At 46.3% G+C, this 15,303-nt stretch overlaps 1 protein-coding gene across 1 annotated transcript in view; it reads left to right on the plus strand.

Moving 5' to 3' along the window:
• The window catches only part of LOC119406444 (HEAT repeat-containing protein 1), a 157,274-nt gene that overhangs the window by 56,924 nt on the left and 85,047 nt on the right, over nt 1–15,303 (plus strand). The window lies entirely within an intron of this gene.

Genomic DNA, 15,303 nt, shown 5'->3' on the forward strand with positions numbered 1-15,303 from the left:
TGCTGCTTGTCGCTTGCATTGATTTCAGGACAAAGAAACGCAGTGACACTGTAGAACAATGAGGCACCCAAAGAAGTAAAAACCACCATTAAAAAACAAATGACCCATGTTTGAATAGCGGTAGCGTGTACGTTATTCGAAAGCTTTGTCTGATGGTTGTGGAAGGAGGAGCAGAGGGAGAGGGAGTCTGTTAACAGTGAACGCCACAGAGAAGAAAAAAAATTGAGAACTAAAGTACGAAAGTGGTCTAGCCGATGCTTGCAATGGCAGCGGAGTTCGTGCGAAACAGACATTTGGTACGAGACGACGATCCATTTGCAGACCATTGTGTTTACGTGGGCTCATCAAGCTCGGAGTTAGCTCCGCTTCGCTCGTTTGCATCGAGCGGGAAACTGACTGTGCGAGGTTGTATTGTGCAGGCTCATATGCCAAGATGCCAGGTAGCAGTCATTTGAGGAGGAGATAAAAGAAAAACAATCTAGACAGCCCAAAATAGCAGCGTAATCGTACCCGCGAATCTTGACCGAGTTGAAAAGCAGTGAAAGATATACTTTAGAAGTCTTCCAAAGGAAATGAAAACTTCTGTTAGCGTTTTCTTTCTTTTTTTTTTTTTTAATGAGCACAGCCGTCTTGGTGATCAAGGCGCATATGTTACTAAAATTTATTCTAAAACGACGTTCTCCCTCTGCAACATAACAACGTCTCCCTTGCATTCGCGTTCGTTGTGGTGAAATAATTCTACCGGATTCAAAGAGCACATTTTTTGTCCTTTGCGTTCTTTCTATTTGCGACATATTTCATGCTAATGCTTATTCATATTGCTGTATGTAATTGTACGAAACAGATCAAAATTGTAGCGGCTATCTCAGCTGTCGACATTGAGCTGTAATTTAGTACCCCGACACAATGCGGCCCAGCATTATTCCAGATGTTATGCCTTAGATGCCTCATCAAGCGCAAAAATTGACCGTCGGCGTCGACGTGATGACGGCGTAAGCATCGGCCTCAATCGTCATGTGATGACGTCACATGATGACTTTGACTCATGGAATCATCGTTTGGTCAAAGGTGGGCCGATCCCGCAGGCACTGCAAAACCCCGTTAGGTGCAGAAAGCTAGCAATGCCTACGATCCCGGAGGCAGCGAAAAACCACGTAATATTGAGGAACCTTTCGGGTGGCCGGGGAGGGGGGGAGGTACCAAAGGATTCGACATTAACGGAAAAGATGGCTTTCGCCTTTGAGTCGTCTTAGGCGAATGCACCAAGGTCAGTGTGAATATGGTGCCTTTATAACGCATAGCACGGATATTTGCATGACTCTGGAGAAAATTTCTGAAGTAATCAGTGTTACGTTGTGTAGATGCATCGAAATCTCAGTTGAACCATCGATATTACAATACAGAATATCAGAACGCTGGGCAACTTTCTTTGGGTTGAATAACAAATTGTCTATGCGTTATAACGTAGGCTAATAAAGTAAGCTAATAAATAGGACAGCGCATGCCGTGTCTGTTTATTTGTCTCTTTGTCTACGTTTCTTAGAGTTATGAAGTGCTCTGCTACTATGGTAACCTGATCAGCGCGCGTTAGTAGGGAGTTTTTTAATAGGAGCCCCAAATAACTTGGCGCCCCAAAGAAATAAAATCGAGACCCCTGCGCCTCCACGAGAAAAAAAAACAGCGTTTGGGTTTTGCGTCAGGCACAGTATTCCTCGATTCTAACGGGAAGCCCCATCAGTTGCCTTAAAAACCTTTCTGTAAATACACATGGCAGCGCTCATCGAAGCGACGGATTTAGGCCAAGAGGGAAACCGGCCCGATATCGGAGTAAGTGATGACGTTATGGATAAATAAATGCTGGTGTATGCTGTTGCGTTCTCCCATCTCACGCACCGAAAAAAAGCTTTGCCGAAAAATAGTCAATGTTTCTAAGATCGGTCCCCGATTTCAGAGCTCGTGGGCTTAAAGCTAACACACTGGATGTATAGCGATTAGCAGGGTCAAATGATTACCCCTACACCTTTCAAATAACAATTTTAGAGAATAAGTGTATCGAAGGCAAATGCTTGTATATATAATTAATCGTAGCTTGCACTTCTGGTCGCTGTAGCGCTGGAAGCGCAAGACGCAAATAGTGAACAAAAGCACCTACTCGAAAACTTACTTCTTCCGCGAGCCGACGCCAGCACACGGAAAGCGCTTTGGGGCCCCAAACTTTTGCACCCCCAATTCGAAAACTCTCTAATGTGAAGTGCACGTATCATGTACTAATGCTCTTTTTTGAGCCAGCTGCATGCAGCTCTCCCATGGTACTATTAATCATTTACAATCTGTTTTTTTTTTTAATACGGTCATGGAAAGCCCTGGTTTGCTGCATACATGCACATCGCAAGTCATAGGGCGTGAAATTGAATTACGCACAATTATTCTTAATATCATGTGTCAATCCCTTGGATGTGGCAATATCAATATAGCTTCGAGAGACGCTTCCTTACTAAAACGCATTCAGGATAGTTTTTTTACGGACGCTATCCTCCCTTCAATTTAACTTAATTAATTTATCCGTCTCGTCAAGCTTTCAAATGAGGCCGCGAGGCACGTGCGATTTCGTGCGAGCAAAGGGCTAAGTGGGAAAATAATGCAAATAATGAGACACCTTATTGAATCTGGCCTTAGGGTTTCCAAACACAGCAATTCAGTGGGAAGCAGGCGCTTCAGTAAACAGTTTTCAATCAATGTGATCGCGTCATGAGGCACTGTATTAATGACTAGTCTAACGTAATCCCACGGACGTAAGATCGAAGGAGAATACTGTGCAGGAAATACGTGGGTCGGATAGATCCTAATTCATATTTATAAAAGAACAATGCTTTCTCACAAGTATACGAATTTAGTGGGCACTTAATCCACGGATGTGGATTGTGTATGAGACGTTTTATCTTCTATATGCTCGTCAGGGCTGGGCAAAGATACTTTGAAATTGCATCGCGATACGATACAAGATACTCAGGCAAGAAGTATTTGAGATACAGATACAAGATACCACAACGCTGATTGTATCCGATACAATACATTCCAATTGTATCTTAAGATACTTCGATAAACTCGCAAATTTCTTATTATCGATCAATAATGTATCACTAAACGCCTATGCACAAAAATACTCGCTTGAAAATTTATTAACTACTGCTAATTTTGTTTCATTTGAATAAACATCGGTTAGTATCTCAAAAGTTTTGTATTTCTTGCTCAAGATATATTAGTTTCATTCCGGAACAACCTATTGGCGTTGATTTAGCTGCTTAACATGACAGCTCTTTGTATTCTTCGCTAATAACAGTTTTTGCTTGTCGCTTGTGAAATTGGCGGCAGTCGCTGCTCTGCTTGCCGACGCGCTATCGGGTTGCCATCTAATCACAAGACCTTCAATGAGAAGCTTCCGCACGATGGTGCAAACACCCTTGTGGAGTTCTACCTTGCCCGTCAACGCATTACGGTTTTCGCAATACCGGATCACAGGACAAGTGTACACCAGCAACAATGCTGGTAGCGACATTCTTTGCGACGCATCGTGTTTACGCTTAGAGGATATAAAACTGCAATGACTTTTATATCCTACTAATTTGCTGGCGTAGAGCATTCGTTGGCGACGTACTCAATAACGAGCAATCCTTTAACAATATTTCTTCTACGAGAGAACATGTGCAGCCCAGAAATATCTCAGACGTATTGTATAGTTGCACAAAGCGCCGCAGGACACCGCCGCTAATCGCACTATATTGCCACTTAGAGCGGTTTATTGTCAAACACAATGAATAAGTATAGAAACCGATACAGCAGGACCCCAAGAACTAATAATAATTGTTTCATTTACGTCCCAAAATCACGATATGATTGTGAGGGACACCGTAGTGGAGAGCTGGGGAAACTTCGACCTCCTGAGGTTCTAAAACCTAAATATAAGCATACGGGCCCGCAGCATTTTGCCTCCATTCAAATGCGGCCGCCGCGACCTTCGGGCCAGCAGTCAAGCACCATAACCTCTAGACCCCCGCGGTGGGTAAGCATTTAAGGTAAGACCAGAGAAACATCAGTGCCTATGGAGAATAGCGCAAAACGGCTCTTTGGAACGCTCATGAGAAAAACGGAGCATTTGGTGGAAAAATGTTTCTCCTATTGCTTTGCCAATATCTTTAAGATGACTCCTAATAATTTACGTTATTATAACGGGAACTGAAGTTCGCATTTTACCAAGTAGTAAGCAGAATTTCTGTTATTGCATACTCCAGACACGCGCAGATTATTATGTATCCGTTCTCAACATCGACTTGACATAATAGTACACTCAAGTGAATAGATATATTATATATATCAATATATATATATATATATATATATATATATATAGAATATATATATATATATATATATATATATATATATATATATATACGCAAAATGTAGCAGAAAGGACGCAGAAAGTTAAAGGTAAGAATAAAGCAGAGAGCTTACGGTGCCAGCACGTGAAAGATATATTGCAGTTAGCAGGCCAGAAAAGAACAATACAGAGACATGGATCATGCGTGGGAAGGCAAAAAAGGATAGCTTAGAACGAACTTGTGCTAACAATCAAATTATGATTTAAAACCTTATTGAATAAAAGAAAAAGAAACGTACGCCAAGGTAGCTTCTGTTAGCTGAAAGCTTGTTCTGTTAGATCCAGTATCGGTACCGATGATGCTATTGCTGGTAGAATCTTACCTATATATAAGTCAATCTCATTACATGTAAGTCAAACATACATCCACGAGTTCCTTCAAGTCGCCGATGTGTGAAAGACACGAGACACAAAGCAACCCTATTCTTGCTATCTTCAGACCTCGCAACGAAGCACAACACAAGGGAAATTTTGATAACAACACTACAGCGCATCAGAATGTGTGCAAATGACGTTGCACACATTGGAGTACGTGACACCGGACAGTGGACAAGAGACAACTGTCATGGCACTCAGACAACTAAAAAGAAAAAAAGTCACAGTTTCGCCGCAACGGCGAAGCAATGAATGCGATAGCAACAAATTGGAATGTAACCCGGAGAACAGAAAGCAGCTCCAATTTGCGAGCACATCGCTCGAGCCCCAGGACCCACAAAAAGAAACCACACAGGGCGAGCGCGAACTATCATGCGTCACAGCTCGATACTTGAAGCGCACTGCTGAAACATAAAGCAGGGAGCACGAAACGAACGAACAGGTACACACAGGACGAGCGCGAACTAAATGTAGACGTTGTTACTTATTTCTGTTTGAACAGTGCTCCTTTCGCAAACGCGGCCGCTGCAGCGAGCGAAGTGACCTTCGTACGCTCTGTGACTTCAGCGCGGACATCGCGGAATGAGCACAAGACATAAAACCCCCTGCTCCACCCCCCACCCCCACGCCCGCTCCCCCTTCTTTCCTCGAGATAAGCGCACGAAGGCGACCACGCCCTGTAGGGCGAAGAGCATCGGCGTTCGCAGGAGTGGGGCGACGACCTTTAAAGCGCGCCCCGCGCGCACTTCGCGCCGCCTCGCTGGTGAGTAAGAAAGCACGCAGAAGTAAATGGGGGATATAAATTGCTCGCCTTTAGCATGCTGTAAGACGGTACTCTTCGTGGCCAAGCGTCTAACGCCGCGCGTTACGGAGCGAGAGGTCAGCCGTTCGATTCCGCGCGTCGGAAAGTATTTCTGAATTATTTTTCTTTGTGGCTTATTTATATATAAATAAATAAATATATATATATATATATATATATATATATATATATGGTGCATGACGGCGCAATAAAACAAGAAAACAAAAGGTCGGCTGGACGTAGACGTTCGCGCGCTTGTCTGTCGAGATGACACGAGCGCTACCACGTGATTCTGTTCCATCAATAGGGACGCTGAGAGCTCATCGCGTGCCCTCGCTGGATAACTCTGGCGGAAAGATACAATAACGCCACTGCCCTTAGTTGTATTCTGGTGGCTTAGCGGCTGTGAGAAGCGGAGTTCAGTCAACGTTTATTATTTCGCACGGTGGTGTTGCGATCGCAGTATCTTGTATCTTAAGATACACGATACATTCTTCGATGTATCGGAAATACAGATACTGATACACGTCTTGCGAGACGTATCGCGATAGAGATACAAGATACCCAATGAGTATCTAAGATAGTATCTAAGACACATGTATCTTCGATACTGCCCAGCACTGATGCTCGTATAGTAAAGAAAAAGCGATAGTACGGGCTTTTAATTACTGCAACAGGAATAATAAAAGTATGTTTACTGCTGCCGATGCATGAATAAGTAATCTTGGTGCTATACTATGCGAAATAGTGGGCGTGAGTAATTCGCGCACCAGGTGACTGTAACCCCTGAGAACAACACCAAAATCGCAAGGGCTATGCTTGTGGCAATAAATTGAGTGCTGCGAAATATAGGACAGCAACAGACGAATGACGCCGGACAAGCGCTGCGGTTTTGCCTAATTCAAGTGCCTGATTCAATTTTGACAGCCGGAAGAACGTCACCTGCTCTGCCTGCTGCAGCTCACATCACCGAAATTGTCGGTTCCCTGTCAACACATTTGTGGCACTATATAGTTATCACGTTGTGGAAGTTTGGAAGCGATCAGTGACGTCAATGGGAGAGTGAAGTGGTGAAAGAAAGCTTCTGGTGTGCCGTCGTCTGCTCCGGGTTTTAACATCAAAGATTAAGATCTTAAAAACACAGCGCTAATTTAAACATGGACAGAAGAAGCAGCAAACGAGGACAGCGCCCGTCCTCGTTTGCTGTTTCTTCTGTCCATGTTTAAATTATCGCTGTGTTTTTAAGATGGATCTTTACCAACGAACTCGCATCCAAACTATTCTAGATCATTAAGAACTTCAGTTCAGGGGCCGAAATATTGATTGTTCTTTTGGTATTCATGTCACTTTTCAGTACATACATGTCAGTACATACAATACATACATACATACATACATACATACAATACATACATACATACATACATACATACATACATACATACATACATACATACATACATACATACATACATACATACATACATACATACATACATACATACATACATACATACATACATACATACATACATACATACAAACTGCTACAGAAGGCCGTCTGAAAAACGTCGCTTCCGGTTTTCGAAAGATCACAAAGGGGAATACTGAGAATCCTCCGAGTACCCTAACCAATATCATGTAGCACTTTTTCTTAAAAGCAGCTCTTCGTTCCGTTTTCCCATAAGGGGTAACTGTCGTGACGTAATTGCATAAATCGTGGTCGTCACCTGGGACGAGAACACAAAATTTTGGCACTCGTTCCTGCTCTGTCCTCGCCTATTGAGCTGCTACCGATTTTGTGGGACCATAATAAGCGTAACACAGCCTCGAGCTGATTGGCGCAAGTGTGACGTAACGTAGCGATGCCCTATACTTCCTTAGAGATAATCTTTTCTGACGTTCGTGAGGCTGCAAAAAAATGCGGAAACAATACCCCAACTGCTTCGTAGAAAGCTATTATGGTAATTTATGTTGCGTGCTCTTAGGCTTCAAGCAACTCTTTTTCGACGCGTTTTGTCCCTTATCCTCAATTTCACAAAAATGCCACGTCAGTATCCCAGTGAGCGATATCAAGCAAAACAAATACAAATAAGACGTTCCAGCTTGAGCCTTCCTGTGTCGCGGAACAAGAAAGTAAGAAAAAGCATTAGGATTGCTCATCACAGAGCGCAATCACTTTTGTCGAGATACATCGCAGATCACTCAACCTGCTTCAAACAAAAGCTTTTTTTTTTCTTTCTCTCTCTCTCGCATAATGAGACAGATTAGTTCTCTCCCTCTTACACAGTTCTCCGGCATCCTCCATCACCGGGTTTAATTTTTTATTTCCAAATCCTGTCACTAGGCATAGCAATTCGCGGTGTCCAAAAATGCGCATGCAAATTTGCTTCATGTATGAACGTGGAACGGTCCGCGAATCCAGCCACGGGTTGAACGCTGCTTACCCTCCATGGCGTACCAAAGGCGAAGTCTTGCTTTGCCACGTGTCATTTGTCTAAGCGATAACCTCTACAGCGTTCTTGCTTTTTTCGCAGTCGCGTCCAGTAGACTTCACGGAAATTCCCATAGGAAAGCGCGTGGCAACACGATGCGGCTTGCATAGGCGAATATGAAGGTCGCTCTTAGGTCGGGCATCGCGGCAAACACGGCGGCCCCAAAGTGACGTCCCCGAAATGCTCGAGTCAAGGGTCAGTAGGGACGTAGCTTGCCTGTGACCGCGTTCTGTGGACGTGATGGGCGTCTACAAGCAGCATCACAGGCAAGAACCACTAACCTTTCTGAAGGTAGGTAGAAACACTAAGAGTGACATTTATTTGCATTAGTGTGAGACACCTACCTCGTTCAGGAACCGCTGTCTCGGGTAAGAGTAACGGCCAAGTTCAGATACTCTGATTTGAACGTACACAGCGCTCGTGTTTGACTAAGATCAGAGGCCGGCGAGTCTCCCAGGAGAGAACTACAACTTAAACAAGCTTTAGGGCAATCTCGTTTCTAGATGGTTTCAGGTAAGTATTGCAGCTAGCACTTAACAAGCTCTGTCTTGGCGACGGCCGCACAGCTAGTTATCCTTGGGGAGAAAAGTGAGGCAGTGGATTTTCGTAGTGCTTCAAAAGCTCTTGAAGCCTCGTGGAATGCCAATGGCGTCGTTGTACGGTGTAGTTAAGCCTATCACGTGCAACGCATTCGCTATTCCCTTGGATGTAGTCAAACGTTCTCGTCTCTGTAGTTTTACAAAAAAAAAAGAAACTTGCCTTTACGGGGCTATAAACCTCGCAGAAATCGTTCGCTGAGTGCGCACGAAATTTCATCTCGTTGAATCTGCGCGATAAATTCTCGATAAATTCGTTAAATCTGCCGCACGTTTCATTCGGCTTTCAGGATTTAAGAAACAAGCTTAAGTCGGCATAAGGGAAGCACTTAAATGTGGTTGGCACATTATGTTTTATGCTGCCTTTTTCACACTCCCCACAAAAAAACACAGATTTCTTTCTTACATAACAATAAACCTGGGTCTATTGCTCGCTCTATGAATGAGCGCCAATTTTTGTCTAGAACACAAAACATTTCAAATAATTTGAACGAAAGAAGGGGAATACTAAGGGCTCGTTTTTTATTTGTTAGATACAGCTATAATAAGAAGTGGGAGACAATCAGGGTTTCTCTGTTAGTTTCCATTAATTCAAATCATTCCCTGATATATGAGCACCAAGGATTATGAATTGCGTACGAAATACACGGCGCTGTACAAATGCATAAAATGACAAAGCGTACCGCTTAACGCTTTGAGAATTAGCACCGCAATTACAGTTTTTGAACGTAATCACTTTGTCATTATGGCCAGATCTCTTCGCGAAATCTCGGAAAGCTCACTTATTTTTAATTAGAGAAACTTCCGGGCTAAGGACATTCGTCATGAAGAGCCAAGATTGCGCGATAGCAGAGTTCCTCGCAACAATATTACGAACTCACAAACGCGTACCAACTAAAAACGTCTACAGGTCGAGTGGTTGACGCCGAAGTGTGATTGGAATCTCGGAATCATCGTCGCAAGCTCTCATTTTTCACTGTCGGGGACGGACTTCCGGCCTTCCGGATTCATTTTAGGAGCGCGTAATTAAGCGGCTTCCTGGTGGGAGGATTCTTGAACTCTGGAGTGGGAAGAAGGGGAATGGCTTTGCTCTAAGACCCACGGTCACGGTTGATCTCGAGTAAAGCACCACGCAGAGACGTGTTCCGCGGAGACATCACGTGAATGAATCACCCGTCATCGTGCCACTATAAAGAGACTTTTCTGTGGTCCCAATGTCCCAGGAGGTGAAATTTTGGTAACATTCATACACAGAATTCACCTACCCTTCTATCTCGCTTGGGCTGGCTAGAAAGGTTTGCGCATGAAATATTATGTGCGCTATTCTGGTCCTGAGGCTGCAGAAGGCAGTTAACGACTGGCATGGCTTTTTCTCCCACATTTCGTTGTTTCTGTTGCATTTTGCGTCGCCGTTTTTTTTTTCGGCGACAATATAGCTTACATCGAGCGCCGCACACTCCAAGCGCACTGAACTAAAGGAGGCGAGACTAGCTTTACAGCTGTGCAGCTGTACAGCCGCGTCCTCCACTATTGCTGCTCCCTCCATAAGTAAGACAAGCATCGCTTTATTTATAATGGAATTATATTTATAATTGCCGCTGATGTGTATTTGCTAGGTCCTCAATGAAGACGTTCTCTAACGCACAGGCCGCAAGCAACCGCAAGCAAATGGCCTGTTCACCCGTAATGAAGAGTAGGTGCAAGTACGGAACGGTTAACGGAAAAGCAGATTGGTTATGAATGATACTAGTCCCGATATTTATGTGCGGTCACGACGCGACGCAGGCCTGAAAGCTCACTGAACCAAAATGAACCAGTTTTGAACTCAACCTTGCTACAGGTCTAGTTTTGGCCAAACACCATCTGCGTCGCGCCGAACGCTGCCGGCGTGGTCGCACAGCGAGGGGCCATCCCTCGAAGGATGCGGCCCAAAACCCACTCCGCGAAACTCACGGAGCGCTGTTGCTGAAAAGAGCCCTGCCGACCCTGTTTAAGCGTCAAACGATGACAGTCAAGTGTATTGTGCCCTGCGTCTGCCTTTGGAATGTCAAAGTTCGATAGAAGTAAAACTGCGTTCTAGAAGTTACAGATTCAATTATATTGCGGAGATACATTAGGAGCTACGAAGCAATATTTTTTTTTACTTGTTTGAGCAGTGACTGGCACACATATTGCTCTCCTGTGCAAAGGGCCGTGGGCCAGTGGCCGCATTTTCTTAACTTTTCACTGGTTGTCTGGATGATCGCGTTTTGTTCTCACAACGATGCCCGGGTGTACTGTTTGGCTCTGGCTTTTGGCTCAAGGATATTTGAAGGACACTGGTAACGGGAGCTAAATACATTTCTTGTTTAAGAAATAACATGATTCCATAACGCTAGAGATACTACTAGCAACGGTTCGAAAGCGCTATAAATAACGTTACAGACTACAATACTCAAAAGTCAGCTTAGTGCACCATCTGGAAAGGAAATACTTGTCTGAATTGCTGCCGAGCAGTTACAATCTTTTATAGGTTACAGCTTTAAACCTAACTGAACCCTGTATCCTAATTTACTGTTTCTGCTTAAGAGGGAAGAATACTACAGGTTATCCCACCGTGTAATGAGGAGTTTCCACGGCTAATACGCATAAATTTAACTGCCGGGTTATCGCTTCTCCAAAACAACGGTATGATTATGGGGGGCGTCAAAGTGGCGGGCTCCTGGAAATTTCTACTACCTGGGTTTTTTCAACGTGCTGCTAATTCTCAGCACATGGGCGTCTAACACATCATATGCATCAAAAGCAAACCATGTGGGCTTTCCACGCATATGAGCCTCCCGTGCAATACGTTCTTCGAGATTCCCACGGCGTTTGGCGTTGTCCGCGGCTCTCGAATGCGCTCTCGCACAATACTACGCTGTTCAACGGAGCTGAATCGTCGCTAATTTTTCTTCAAAACTGCGTTGAACAGGTACAGGGGCAGCATTGATCACGCAGAGTAGAGCGAGTAGCAATCCATTTGCGGGATCCTTCACTGTATCGCATGTATTATATCGAAGAGACGTCGCTGCTACCGCTGCGTGCCGTGACATTACAGTTTTTTTCGTTATTGCGATAGCAATTATATGGACAGTCTCCACGGATTTTCGCCGTCGCCGTCATGTCCCTCCTGTATAAAGTAGAAATTGGTAAGATACCCCCCCCCCCCGCGCATCGTATGTTCGAGAGCGGGTAAAAGCTCGCGAGCGGGGGCGACGAACGCGGCCGAAGCAGAGATCAAACGAGCCGGCCCATTTCCGTCGCTCGGATGGTGCATGCGATAGCGTCACTCTGCTCGGGAGGCCTGCCATCAAAGCAGACAGGAAGCGCCTCCGCCTGTGTTTTGCGACCGTAAAAAGACGCAAGGGGGGTGGTGCCGCGCGAGCAGCAACTTTGAACTTTGGATCTAAGGGCGCGGTCGCGGTCGCTGGCACGCGCGCTATCTCGACAGCCATCACAGCGGGCGGCTCGTATACCCTTCTACGTGCTGCGCTCTCAACGAGAAGTGACTATGCGGTGAGCTTCTATCAGCGGCGGTATTCTCTTACACCAGAGTCTTGTAGTTACGCGAGATCAGATAAAAACAGTTAGCCGCCAGCCTCACTTCGTATAACACTACAATTTGTTGCTATCGCATTCATTGCTTCGCCTTTGCGGTGAAACTGTGACTTTTTTAATTATATAGTGAAAGTAGTAACCTATTGTGTTCGAAGTAACGAGTCGAGGCGACACTTTGTTGAGCAAGGAATGACCCAACCGGCCGTTTATATATATCGCTTATGTAGCTGCGTGGGCTGCGAGGGGAGGAGAGACAAGGAGAGAACGGGCAAACGATATCTGCGCACATGCGCGATAGCCCGTTCTGATACACAGGATAAAACATCCGCGCGTTCAATAGAATAATATGCGTCGCATTCATGCTAACCGTTTTGCTCCATTGACAAGAAAATTATTTAAGGCTTTCTTCTGAAGAAAACTCGCACCTGGTAGCCGTTTCACTGCGATCGCGTACAGAAAATAGCGGTGGAGATTTCTACTCGGCGCACTTACGTTAACGGCCTTAAAGACCCTTGATTTTGAAAGTAGCGACACTCTCCTCCGCGCGCGCGTTTTCCTCCTCAATTCTCCTCGGATTTCTCCCCTCCCCTGGCCGGTGCGGTGCGCACGGCACTCTGAATCGTCCACTGGCTCGCCGCAGCCGCATTATAATCACTGCGCGCGCTTGTTTATTCGGCCTCTTGAAGCATTAAATGAGAATCTATCGCTTAAAAACCGTCGTGACGAAAGTGGGCTTCCGATAGGACATAATTACAAATATATATTTTTTAAGACGCTTCGATAAATCCAAGCGGATGCGTTTCGAAAAAAAAAATGAGTATACCAACTGGCGGCAGAGCGGTTTGCTTCTCCGTCGTCGCTTCGGCTGTCAGTAACGCGAAGTTGTATTAAGCGCATGTAATGTATGCAGCATTAAGTATAGTCGAGAATTTCGTTCCTAATTGTTGTCTTGATGAGCTTAAAGAAGATAGCCAAAAACAATTGCTGTGGTTTACTTGAATTGCTCGAAATGAGAGGGCCGGAAGCCTTTTTGTGCCAATGCCGCTGTCAGACACGTACGCTCGAACATAATATACACATGCGCGTACACACGCAATACAGGCACGCACGCACGCGCATACACACACGATACACACACATGCACATATACACACGCCAGGGGCGTAGCCAGAAATTTTTTTCGGGGGGGGGGGGGGTTCAACCATACTTTATGTATGTTCGTGCATTCGTTTGTATGTGCGCGAGTATATACGAGTATACGCCAGCAAAACTGAAAAATTTCGGGGGGGGGGGGTGAACCCCCCCTGGCTACGCCCCTGACACACGCGCACACACGCGATACAGACACGCACGCACATACATACCCACGCACGTATACACGCGATACAGACACGCACGCGCATACACACGAGCAACACGCGCGATACAGACAAGAACGAACGCACATACACACAAACGCGCGTACACACGCGCTGCAGACACGCACGCACATACACACACGCATATACAAGTGATAGACACGCACGAACATACATACATACGCCCGCGATACCGGCACGTACGCACGCCCGTACATACATGCACACGCGATACACGCACCCACATACATCCACACGCGGGTACAGTCGTGATAGACACGCACGCAAATACACACGCGCGAATATACACAAGCGCACGCACGCACAGGCGCACACATACACACACATACGCGCGCACACGCACATACGCACGCGCCAATACAGACATGCGTACACACATACGTGCGCGCACGCACGCGCAGGCGCGAAGACACATACACAAGCGCACGCAAACCATGGCGCGCACATACACAAACCTACACACACACACGCGCGCAAATGCAATCGTACACACGCAAAAACACTTGCACACACGCACCTACACACGCAAACACACACATGCACACATACAAACACGTATGCACCCGCACACACACGCCTGATGGGTTCACGCCTGGAGGGTTCATGGCGTGCGCGAGCAACTAAAAGCGCGCGAAGTTTGCTTGCGCGCGCTTTTCGTGACGTCAGGGTCACCTGACTGGGAGGTATCGCGCGTCGCAGCCACTCAGCGTTGCGGATGCGCCGGCTCCACGAAAGAGAGGGTGAAAAAAGAGGAGGTTGACGGCGCGACGAGGGTGCTGCGGCGTGGATAAAACAGCGTCGCTACTTTCCAACATCTAGGGGCTTTAAACGGCCTATGCTGGCAGTTCTCTGAATCGTTCGCCACTTTTTCTGAACGCACTGCTTACGTGTTCGCTACCTTGGCTTCGACCACGGTATAAGAAAAATAACTTAGGTGCTGACATTCCGCCACACGGCGCGCCAGGATAGTGTTCGGCGCTTTCTGTCCCTTCAGGCCCCCGACGAAACTCCGGCCGGCGCATGTACCATAGAAGACGAGCTGCGCACGTGACAACGCAGCGTTAAAACCACTTACACCATGTCGTGGAGGCGGCTGCGGCGTTCGCCGCACGTAACGTTTATCGGTCGAGAAAAACGCGGCATTCGTTTCTAGCTCTAGTTGCTAGCGTACACGGTGCTCTAAGAAAAATAGAAGCAGAAAAGAAAAGAAAAGCGTGCGTCCGCCTCGTCGCGCTCGGTCCCTTCAGGCCCCCACGTCGGAGCGCCCCCCACGAAACTGCGGCCGGCGCATGTACTATAGCCGAACATTATCTGGACCCGCTCTCCGCCGTGGAGGGCGGAGAGTGTCACCACCTAAATTACTTTTCTTACAACGGAGTTGCTCGCTGGATTTCGTGGAGAACAGACGTGCTGCCCGCGATGCCTTACGGACTAGTCCTCGTGCCTCTCGCCGTCGGCGCCCTGTGACGGTTGCCTCGACCGCTATGCCGTGCGCCTCTCATCGGCGGGGCCTTCGCCGCCTCGTCACCGACGTGTACCGTGCCTCTAGCTGCATCGTGGTCCCGTCCCTCGAACTTCTGTGACCATCTCCATCTGTCCTGTCTTCTCTTCTCTTCGACGCCCCTGTCTCTGTCCGATC

Source organism: Rhipicephalus sanguineus, chromosome 10 (genome assembly GCF_013339695.2).
Source record: "Rhipicephalus sanguineus isolate Rsan-2018 chromosome 10, BIME_Rsan_1.4, whole genome shotgun sequence".
Taxonomy (NCBI): Eukaryota; Metazoa; Arthropoda; class Arachnida; order Ixodida; family Ixodidae; genus Rhipicephalus; species Rhipicephalus sanguineus.